The following is a 12015-nucleotide window of genomic DNA, read 5'->3' on the forward strand; positions in this document are numbered from 1 at the left end:
AGCTATCCACTGTCGGCAATAACCAACCATTCCTAGAAACATCCTAACTTCTCTCTGTGTTGTAGGCGAGTTCATCTTCATGATTGCCTCTATTCTATCTGGTGACACCTTACGCTTTCCCTTTTCTATCCGATGACCCAAGTACTGTACTTCTGTCAGACAGTACTGCAATTTACTCGGAGATACCTTGTGTCCATTTTCAGCTAAATGGTTCAGCAAGGCGATGGTGTCTTCCTTGCAAGCCTCTTCTGTTTCTGACGCAACAAGTAGGTCGTCTATATACTGGACCAGAACCGAATTCTGGGGCAGTACCAGACTTTCAAGATTCTTTTTCAGTAACTGATTAAAGATTGATGGGCTATCTGTGAACCCTTGTGGGATACGACACCATGTTAAGACGCGATTCTCCATTTTAAACGCGAAAAGATACTGGCTCTCTTCGTCTAATGGGATTGAAAAGAAAGCCTGACAAAGATCTATCACTGTGAACCACTCAGCTTGGAATGGTATCTGAAACAGTATTACTGATGGATTCGGTACCACTGGACAACATGAAACAACAATGTTATTAATCTTTCGTAGGTCCTGTACTATTCTAAATTTCCCACTAGGTTTCTGCAAACCCATAATCGGGGAGTTGCATGGACTTCCCACGATTTCTTTCAGTATTCCCTGTTTAATCATGGAGTCGATCACGGGTCTTATTCCTGCAATCGTCTCTTGAGACAGCTTGTATTGTGACGTTCTTGTATAATCGACATTCGGTTTCACTATGATCTTCACTGGCTCTACCCCTTTGACTAATCCTATCTCTTCTCCTGTAAAATCCCATACTTTCGATGATACTGCCTCGCGTAAGTCCCAAGGGAGATCCTCCACAGTTAGAGTAGGATACAGTTCTATGCATGTTCTGGAGTTCACAATTTTGAAGGTAGCATCATCATCTGTCGTTTCTACCTCTACTCCCTGAGGCGTGCAGTATATGGTACAATTTAGTTTGCACAATAAGTCCCTTCCTAACAAACACACAGGACTTGAATCACATACTACAAATTGATGTTCATTCATATAATTTCCGATCTTTACTGACACTGGTTCCGTCAAAGGGCTAGTCATTCTCTTGTTTGCGACTCCTACCACCTGGATTGTTTCCCCCGACATTGGTAGATCCGGAACCACTGCTGATCTCAAAGTTGATCGAGTAGCTCCAGTATCCACCAAGAATGTCAAAGGACACCCTGCCACTTCAGCCTCAACAAACGGTCCTCTTTGGTCCACTTCCAGAACTGCCCCGAGGGTACAGTCCTCTTCTTTGCTTACACGTTGGCCAGTCAATGGATTAATGTAATAACCTTTTTCCTCGTCTATGAAAAGCGGCATTTGTCTAAAAACCTTTCCCCCGGTCGAAATCTTTGGTGGCTGCGGAAACTGAGCTCATGGAGCCGAAGTCCCCCCTTTTGCCACCTTGATTCTTGGCACTGGTACCCCTTGAATCGGAACCTCTGGAACCTCTTCCTCTTGCTCTAATTCTCCGTTCTCAGGGTTATAGGGACACTCGCGTCTCCAATGCCCCACCTGCTGACACTGGTGGCACTTTGTCGTTTTCTTTAACGTAGCAATGTCAACTCTAGGTCCCACGCTTTCCTCACTGTTCTTATTCTGATTGCTTGATTTCCGTCTCATTGTCCCTGTACCCTGCTTCTGCTGTCCGCCCTTTCCAGCTGACTGCATCTGTACTACCATCAGCTTCTCTTTTAGCTTCTTTGCTTTAGAATCTATTTCATCGCTGCAGTACCTGGCATACCTCAAAATCTCATCTAATGGTCTGTTTTGCCAACAAATCAAATGTTGCTGAATCATCAAACAAATATCAGGTCTCAACCCCAATACAAACTTTGACACAAACTGTCCTATATCCTTGGGATCCATTACATCGAGTCCACTGTATTGTTTGAATGTTTTCAACAATCTCTCATAAAACTCATGAACTGTCTCCTTGGGTTCCTGTCTTGTTCGGTCTATTTTGACCCAATCTATGTCTTGTGGTGGGACCTTTTCCTTCAACCAAGTTATTACTCTTTCATATTTCAACATTACAATTTCAGACGGTCCATTTGTGGCAGCATTCCTTTCTGGTTCTACCGTTGGCCACTCGACACTAGTCTTGCATGCTGTCCACAAATCTCCTGGCACCACAATGTCAAACAAGGTGTTTAAATCAATCCACAATACCTTCGATATTTTCACAAACCTTTCTACCTGCTTATACCACTCAACGGGATTGTCCCTCAACTTCGGAAATGAGTTGGTAAATGCAGCTAAATCTCCTCTCCTCCAGGGCACATGCACATAGTTCCCATTCGATATTTCTCTCAAAGGAAATGCCTCCATCTGCATTACCCTTCCCTCCGGAGACATCACACTTGTGCTCCTCCTGACAGTACCCCGTTTGGAACATCTCTCTTCCCACTTGTCCAGATCTCTCCACACTCTTATTCCCGCTATCAGTTCTCTTATGTGTGTCTTTAACCCTGTAGTTCTTTTCTCATCTAAGTCTTGATCTGAATACTGCAACCTATGGTTACTCTGTAATGTCCTCGTTCTGGACAAGTCTACCATATACTTGTCTGCCAATCCAGACAGTTTCTCATGAATTGCTCTTGCCTTTCGGGTAACATCTTTTGCTATGAACAGTAACTCATCTTGTTCATACAGGTCAATCCTTTCTACGGCTAACGTCCCATCTATCATCTCATCCAGGTCAGATTTTAAGCTAGTGACATCGAGTCTTTTGGCCTTTACCGCAGCTCTCAGTATGCTAGTTCTAGGGGGTCCATTCACATCTCTCCCATCCCAGCTCCGAGTCCTACGTCTAGGCTCAGGCGAGTTATGGGGAGTCCTCCCTTGTTCCCACCTCTCCAGGTCCCATGCAGTTCCATCCTCTCTGGGTGTATGGTGAAACACTTTCCCATTTCTCGTAATCCCACCAGTCCCATCCTGCATGGTTTCCCTAGATGCATGGTAAGACATCCCGTTATTCCCCCTATCCTCATCATTTGCCGGTGGTCCCTGATCTCTCGACCCATGGCAAGATCCTTCACTGTTCCCCGTGCTCCCACGACTCCAGTGCTGTACATTCTCATTAGGTGCATGGTGAGTACATCTAAACCTATCTCTGTATTCTTGGGTCCGCTGATCTCCCTCGCTTTGAATGAAACGAGGTGTCTCCCCACATCTTGTACTCCTCTCCCGTCTCTCCTGCTCATTCCCACCGTCAGTATGACGTATAGCTCCTCTACTCTCCGGCCTGTTACCATCCCACTCCTGACTACTTGCACTAGCCCCGCAGTGAGACAATGTTCCGTTGCCTCGGCTTCCCCATTCTGCTTCTGTTCTAGGTCTACTGGTTGGTGCTTCTGTGGACCCCTCCCATTCTCTCAAATCGACCCTCAGCTCCTTAAAGGATTTCGGACGTGGTCCCCTCAAGTCCATCGGTCCTCTCTGACCCCCCTGTTCTGCTGCGGGACCCACTGCTGGCTCAAATGGGGTGCTCCACGTCACTGGTCCTGGCAATTGTCTCCAGGCATTTGTCGTGTTATTTCTCCTTTCCATTTCTGCTCTCTCTCTATCTAACCTCATCTGTTCATCCTCTCTGTCTCTCTCAGGGTTGTAAATCGATACTATAGGACCTATCGTAACGGGTACTTGTAGAGCATCTGGCAACCCATAGGACTCAACTCTCTCTGTTTCCGGTACCTTCTGCACCACAAACCTTCCGACTACTGTCGGTACTGTACTAGGCTGAGGTGTCTCCTCAACTTTGGGTGATGTCCACTCTGATATAGGGAGTGGTACATATCCCTCTATGGTAGGCCCATCATCCCTTGCGAGTCCCCTATCCTCCATTCTCCCAACGTTCGGAGGCGGTCTATCTATTAGCAACCTGTTTATCAAGTTGTCCTCCGACTCGCTCTCCTCATCCTCTTCCATGAGCCTCTGTTCTCCTGTCACCTCTCTCACTGGGTATAACTTATCCACCTCGATAGCCTGTACCCTCCATCTCTTGGCGTCCGCATCCCATTTGGCATCTCGCACTGCCCTTACTGATCGCTTCAACCTGTCTTGACGCCTGTTCATATTTCTATCGTGTGCCGCCCTAAGCCACGCATTAAGGGCCTCGAACTGGGTTGGTCTAGGCTGAGGATTCAATGAGGACATAATTGATTTCAGCCTATGTAACGCCTCTAACTTGAACGTTCCATACTTAGGAAACGTCAGTTCTTCATTCCCTTCCGAAATCTTATTCCATCCATTCACTAATCCATAGTATCGTATGCAAGCCAACATTCGCTGCCATATAATAAGCTGGTGTACCCTCCGGCGGTGCCTCTTCCCCGTAATAAGAGTTCCTTCTTTTTCTCTTAAAAATCTCTCTCAAACATTTAAAACACTTCATGTTCAAAACCTACAATATTTCTATTTTCTCCGCATTTGTTTACTTCCCGATGACAATCCACCAATCTCAGCTCGGTTCTCGCCAACTGGCCTATCAGAACGCGACTTCTCACTGACGTCGCACCAGCCGCCCAATCCCGTCGCGGCTCTTGCCGACGTCACACCAACCGTCCTATCGCGTCGCGGCTCTTCACTAGCCACCCTATCTCAGCGCGGCTCTTGCCGACGTCACTCGTCCCCCTTCGCAGCAGTTCCCCTCCTTTTTCAGCTCGTGTCCGCGTTTATGCATGCGTCCCATTCATACTTCGAAAAAATGATTACTTCCGTCCAAGCGATCACTTTTCTTTGACTGTACGCCCACAGTCAATCTGTAATTGTCACCTTAACTGGCGAAATGTCTTTCCGTTTACGTCCAGACAATCGCCTTCTCTGATAGGTTACTTACACACAGTAACTTTCGACCAGCGTCCGTTACTCACACACTCACTCTTACACTCCCCCTATCTCGGTCCTGCGGCGGTCAATGGTACCTCATGACCCCCTTACTCTGGTCGACAATTACTCTGGATGTTCGATACACCCGAACCACTTAAGCTCTCCCCCGAACTTAAGATTTTACCAGGTTGCGCGCGCTCACAACCTTCTCACAATCACGCTACAGGCATTCAACTCCGCAAGACATTACAATACAAATACAACACAAAACACCGCAATCTGTCCACGCATGACCCTTGTTATACTCACTCTCGTCCGATACTGCTGCTTTTCTCTCTCCGTCAGCGCCTTCTTCGGCAGGCCACCTCTCGAACTCTAGGGACCTTGGGGTAAACTAACCTAGTCTAGATTACCTTCCTCAAGAAGATAACCATCCTCACTCTGCTACCAACTGTTAACGCAGGATTTCTGGTCTATTGTTATCTTACCAGATCCCAGCTCAGGTCGACTGAATCATTGGTACCTGTCATTGAGTAAAAGGCAATCCACTACTAGGTTAATCAAGAAAGAACTTACACCACTCTAAAGAACCACTTACTACTGGAAAAGGTTAAAAAGTTTAATTTAAAGCCAAAAGTATCTGGAGATACAAACATCTCAGAATAAGATTCAAAAGATATACAGGTATCAATATAAAAAGGTACTCTCTGAATGCTCTCAATCGACAAAAGGAAATTATCAAAAATATCTCAAAGACCATTAAGGTTGCAAGAATCGCCGTGAGTTGCAACTTGAGAGTCATTTACAGAAAAGAAAATACAGGTTAGTCTGTTCCTACACTAGACTAAGTGACATCCCTACTTAACAAGATCTTTACCTAAAAAGGTGTCAGCAGTGGTGACTTCCAAAGAAGATCACACACTTCCCTTAGTCTTTGTCTCAAAGTCGAAGTCTTTCAATTCTCTATCTGCCTACCCATCCGCTCTCTTAGGCTCCTCAGATCATCTGCCCTAACTCCACCCCAGGGTGCTATCCCTAATACAAACTCACATTTCCAATAGGAACGCCCCTGTAGACGCCTCTCACGTGGTGCAGTTTTGAGCGGCAAATTCCGTCCTGGTGCTCCTCTGGACTCTTCATTAAAGTTGACCTTGCTTCCCAGGCTTCTCTCCGTCCAAGCAGTACCCCCTAAAATTCCTGAAGACTCCTACAGGCCTCTGCCAGGCGCCTCTGAACAAGGGCCTATTCATTATTTCTGATTTAAGTTCCCCTTGCACCTGCAAACAGACACTCTCTCGGTAGGCCCCAAATTCCAGTCTCTACCATATCTAAGAGTCATAAAACATCTTGAACAGACCTATCGTTCGTGCTCTGTGCGACTTCTCCTTAACGAGCTCATGCAGATCAAAGTAGCGACTTTATCTATTCAGGCCTACCAGAATTACATGAAACGGGCCTCTGCAATATGCACATTTAATTTCTTTGTTTAAACGATATTTAACTAACACACATATACTAAAATATAAAACATATACTTCAATACTATGCCTAATAATACATTTGCACTCAAATGACATTAGAATCCACGTCACTAAAAGTGTAGCAGCATCTTTCGTTTCCTGTGAAATGCCATGTGGCCTACACATTTTCATGGTTTGCAGAATTACATTTCGTTTTCACTTAGCCATCTAACGTGTGACTCCAACATCATTTTAACATTTCTACAACCTCTACATTAGTTTTTCACACTTATATATGCATCTATTCTAATGAAAAACAAACACTCATATATTTTCTCTATATAAGTTGACACTCTTGTATATTCCACACTAAGCTAATACTACGTGCTTGTAAATATGGTGCACTTCTACATTTTCAGATTTGTGCTCTCTCACACACAAAAGACTCACTAAGAAACAATGCAGCATTCTGAAATATTATTGTTTACACTTATATTGTCGACATATACCAGTCTTCATTAGAAAAGAGTTCATCGTTGTGGGCTTCTTGTGGTTCACATTTACTGGACTGAGGCAGGAATCTATATTGTAAATATTACAGTAAGGCATCACTTGTGAATCCTCAGGGAGGTGGGCGGAGTTTGAGCTCGCCAATGACAAAGCTGAATTGAAGAGCTCTCTGATGAAATGATTGTCTGGTCTGTAAGAGGGTGAAAGGTAGCAAGGCTGCTGGTTTTACACTTGTGTCACAGCAGTAAACTCACTGACATAGGCATCAGTTTTGCAAGCTCATTACTGGGGCCGTTTCACTTTCAAATGTGAGCTACACCGTAACCTGCAACAGAATGGATTAGACAGGGTGTTGAAGAGGGTCACACAAGGAAACTGGATGTAAAAAATACAAGCAAAACTTCAACAGAACACCACAGACGATTGTCTAGTGAGATAACCGAACTGCAGCAGTAAAAAGGCGTTTGCGCAATAATTACACTCCACGCTGTTACTTCAAGTGTAAAAGGCCATTTTATTAGGACAAGATTGTTAACAAAACATTAACCAAAACATCAATTAACTATAACATTTCCCATCATCAAACCCTTTCATTCATTCTATCCTTCTTCCCCTCACACCTGGTGCTCTCATCTCATTTCACTCTGCAACCTCTTCCACCTCCCCATTCTCTTCTTCACTTATCTTTGAACCTCCCCTCTTGGATCTCCTGTTGTTGCTCTCTTGCATCCCGCACCCCCATCATTCACCTGTTACCCCGAGAGGGGTGGATGTGCCCGTCAGTAACTCCCCACCCCTCCAAAGTACTGCCAGCCCTACGACCTACAACCTGTCCTAAACTGGCACACTCAGCCGACCCATAGCCCTTGCCCCAAAACTTGTAGGGTGGGTGGCTGGTATACATTTTTCAACCCTCCCCGGTGGTGCCAGGTGCAGGAAGAGGAAGAGTCCTTCTTTCCCTGCACCTTTATAACCCACCCTAATCCCTCACAGTGTCCAACCCCTTCACCCCCTCCCAGCTTGTCATTCCGCATCTGAAAGAACAACCCCGGGAGAAGACTGGTCTGAGACCCTATTTCCCCCGGGGGCCGACATCACGCAATAATTATACTCCATGCTGTTATTTGAAGCGTAAAAGGCCATTTTATTAGGACACGGTTGTTAACAAAACATTAACCAAACATCAACTAACTATAACATTTACCATCATGATGATGAAACCCTTTCATTCATTCTATCCATCTTCCCCTACACCTGTTGCTCTCATCCTGTTTCAGTCTGCGACCTCTTCCATCTCTCCATTCTCTTCTTCACTTATCTTTCAACATCCTCTCTTGGATCTCCCTCATCACTCTCTTGCCTCTCGCACCCCCATCATTCACCTGTTCCCCCCGAGGGGTGGATGTGCTTGTCAGTGACTCCCCACCCCTCCAAAGTACTGCCAATCAGGGAACCCCCCTCCACTCCCATGCACCTTTTGCTTCACTCTCTGTCTTCCTTACGGCACCAGATAGATTTGTTCCACAATCTACTGATCACGTCCTGCATCTTCATCATATAGTCGGCATTACCAAGCTGCGAAAGGTGCACTCCATCATCCCTGAACAACAACGGTCTTCCTATTTGAAGCCAACATGAGCAATCACCTTAATGTCTCCTGTTTGGCAAAACACCCTCATAGCCCTGTTTAGCTTTCTGCGGGCCTTCTCTATGGCTGCATGTTTAACCGGCCCCTTCCACACTTTGTGCGACACAAATTCTGTCCATACTAGGCCTTTTCCTGATAAATTACATTTGATCACATCCAGATCCCTCTGCCTGAGCTGCAGAATTGTCAGTCCAGATAATCGTATCAAGTCATTTACGCCTAAGTGAAGGACCAACATATCAGGGCAGCCTCTTTGCGTTACCATCTTCGTGAGCCACGGCAATAGAACCCCCAATGCATCCCTCCTTTACCCCACCAATGTACTTCATGATGGCTGCTCTTCAGACCCAGATTACGACCGTAGACCTGCTGATCTGTGTATCGGGCCGCCCAATGTACAAAAGAATGTCCTAAGTTCCAGGTTACCGTCTTGGTTCCTAGGCCGCCACGCAATGTAAGACAATAGAGAATATATTAGTGCACAAATACTTCTAATTTTTTTATTACTTCAGCCCCCCATTATGCCCCCCTTTCCTACTTGCACACATATCTCTCGCAGCACCTAGATCTCTACAACCACATCTGTCCTATTCTGTCCGAGGACCAACCTAGGCATGCCGCCACCGTAGCTGTGCCAATACAGAAAGAATGAGTGCCATATCAAGCCAGGTCCCTTCCCAAATGCCTTAATGCCATGTGCAACACTGCCAGTAACTGGAAAGCCGTCAGCCTATCCCCTGACGCATGACAAAAAATTCCACCCGACGGCCCTCCTACCTTTGCCAAGTAATCTCACCATTCTTGCACCGGGCACACTCCCCTGCCTGCATCCACTCTCATTCAACCACACCCATCTACCCCTTCCAGCCTGATCCGTTTTTGAATGTCCCAGCCAAATCTTCAGTCGACCTTCATCCAATCTCACCTCCTCATATGTTCTCCCTGCCTGCTGCCATGTGCACAACAATTCCTAAACCCTAAATGCCCCAAGAAACATCCACATCATGCATAAACGAAATACTGAAACCTCGTGGTTATCATAACAACAGTTGGGCAAAACCCCCAGAAAACTCTGCAACAATTCAAACGTAATGGCCCCTCTTGGAACCCTGCCGTTCGCGTCCCCAACCTTTCAGCATTAGTTTGCAGTAAAATGAGATCCCTGCCAATTTTCCTGCTATTGTTGTTTGCAACAAAGTGTTATCAATCCAACTTTAAAAAAAACATATAACTCCCTGTTCAGTGTCCTGTCTTGACATGTTCCTTACATGTAAGGTCCATCCCATGAAAGATCCAAATACAGCCCAAGCCAGCCTGTTGCTGCACCTCGTAGATTCCGCCAGGGATTTTTCGACCAGGCCTATCACTCTCACTCCCCCCAGGCCCAGATGCCGTCCGGCAGCTCTGTCTTCCATGCATCCGTTCCGGGTGCCAGTCGTCAAAATCGCCGCCACTGCGAATGAGACAAGGCATCCGCAATGTCATTACTTGCTCCTGGAACGTGCTTTGCCTGAAATACTTCATTCAATTGTAAGCATTTTAACATGAAACTCCGTAGAAGATGCAAGACCCTCAAATCCCTCGCTTTCTGTTTTTTCACTAGTTCTACCACCTTTATATTGTCTACATGGAACAAAACCAACCTATTCTGGAATTCCGTGCCCCACACCGCCAATGCAACCAACAATGGGAAAAATTCCAGGAAAGCTATGCTGTTTCAACCAATAGCCCGGCCATTGTTCGGCGCACCATCGTCCATCCCAGTAAACACCAAAACTAGAGGCCCCTGCCACATCGGAAAGAGTTTGAAGCTGCCAGCCGTCTTGTCTTCCACAGAATCCAAGGACACTCCATTAAATTCTGCCCAAAAAGTCTGCCAGACCCTCTAGTCCACCCTGACCCCCATGGAAATCTTGACTCCGTGGTGTGGTAACACTACCCCAGACATGGCTATGCCGAGGTGTCAGAAAAATGTTCTCCCCGCTCACACCACCCGGCAAGCAAAATTAAGGAAACCTGATCAGTTGTTGAACTGTTCTCAAGTCAATCTTCCTTTCCCCAATCACCCATAACCGAAAAGCCTGTACATCACCCACTTTTCTGCTGGGCAACCTGGCCGCCCACATGACAGAGTCTAATTCAATGCCCAGGAAGGTCAGTTTACAGCTGGGCCCAGCTCTTTTCTCCGGCTCTAGAGGGACCCCAAAGCTCTGCGCCAAAGCCTGGAAATGTTGTAGTGCCTTCCTGCAAGCTCCTGAGTTTCCTTTACCTATGAATAAAAAGTCATCCAGGTAATGTGACACTTCCCGGTGACCACTTCTCTTCATGAAAGCCCACTGTAAGAAAGTGCTGAACATCTCAAACAGTGCACAAGAAATTCCACAGCCCATTGACAAGACCTTGCCTAAAACTATGGCTCCTTCAAACCGGACCCCAGCAGCGAAAAATTCGCATGATGTATAGGCAATAAGCGAAAGGCTGTTTTCATGTCACATTTGACCATTTCTGCTCCCTGCCCACACGTATTCACGAGGCGTATCGCATCGTCCACTGACGCATACAGCACCCTTGAGTCCTCCTCCGCAATGAAGTCATTAACTGACCTCCCCTCAGGCTAAGATAAATGATGGGTCATCCTGTACTCCAAAATTTCTTTCTTAGGAACCACTCCAAGAGATAATATAATCAGGTCCTCCACCGGCCAACTTTCGAATGGGCCCGCTATCCTTCCTTCCTCGACTTCTTTCCTCAATTTTGCTGCTACTACTTTTGGCAACTCTCTGGCTGACTTCAAATTTTCTGCCCACCTCCTTTCTCTGTGACCTTGATATCCCACCGAAAACCTTCTGTAAACCCCCATTGAATCCTCAGTGCAGCCTCTCTGTCTGGGTATATCGAGAGCCACGGGCCCATGTCCTCGATCCTAACTGGGGTAGAGCCCCTTTGGCCCAGACTGTCCCCTGCCCTTTGTAGCCCTCTATTGCTCAGCTGGTGTTGCCAGTGTAAAGCACTGTGTGAGCGGGTTTCGCCCCCGTACTTGTAGCACTCATGTTTAAACTTGCAGGGGTGTCTTGAACATAAACCCTTGTTGAAGTTCCAACAGACTCCTGTGGTGTTGTTCCCCTGCTTTGGTGTTGGACCTGCACTTCCTGCGCTAAAATTAGCCCCTCCCGCCCCAGTCTAGGCGGGATGCGTTTAAAAGGACCGGTACGTCACTGGTAGGCTGCTAGCCGTATATGTAGATGCCGATGACTGGGTGCATGACATCCATTGCATCCACAGTTCCTGGTCTACATCACTCCCGGGCTTATCAGGATTTATGCTAATTTTGGCCCTAAACTCTTCATCATAGCTCAACCAAGCAAACCCTCCGAAATGTATCTGTGCTTTTCGAATGATGCCCATGTATTTCAATAATGCTATAGCCCTGTCCAGGTGCTTTTCACAATAGATACTGGCATATAGGAGAAAGGCTGAGGTCCAGTTCTCCATGTTAATTGGAACCCT

This window comes from Lissotriton helveticus, chromosome 7 (genome assembly GCF_964261635.1).
Source record: "Lissotriton helveticus chromosome 7, aLisHel1.1, whole genome shotgun sequence".
Classification (NCBI taxonomy): Eukaryota; Metazoa; Chordata; class Amphibia; order Caudata; family Salamandridae; genus Lissotriton; species Lissotriton helveticus.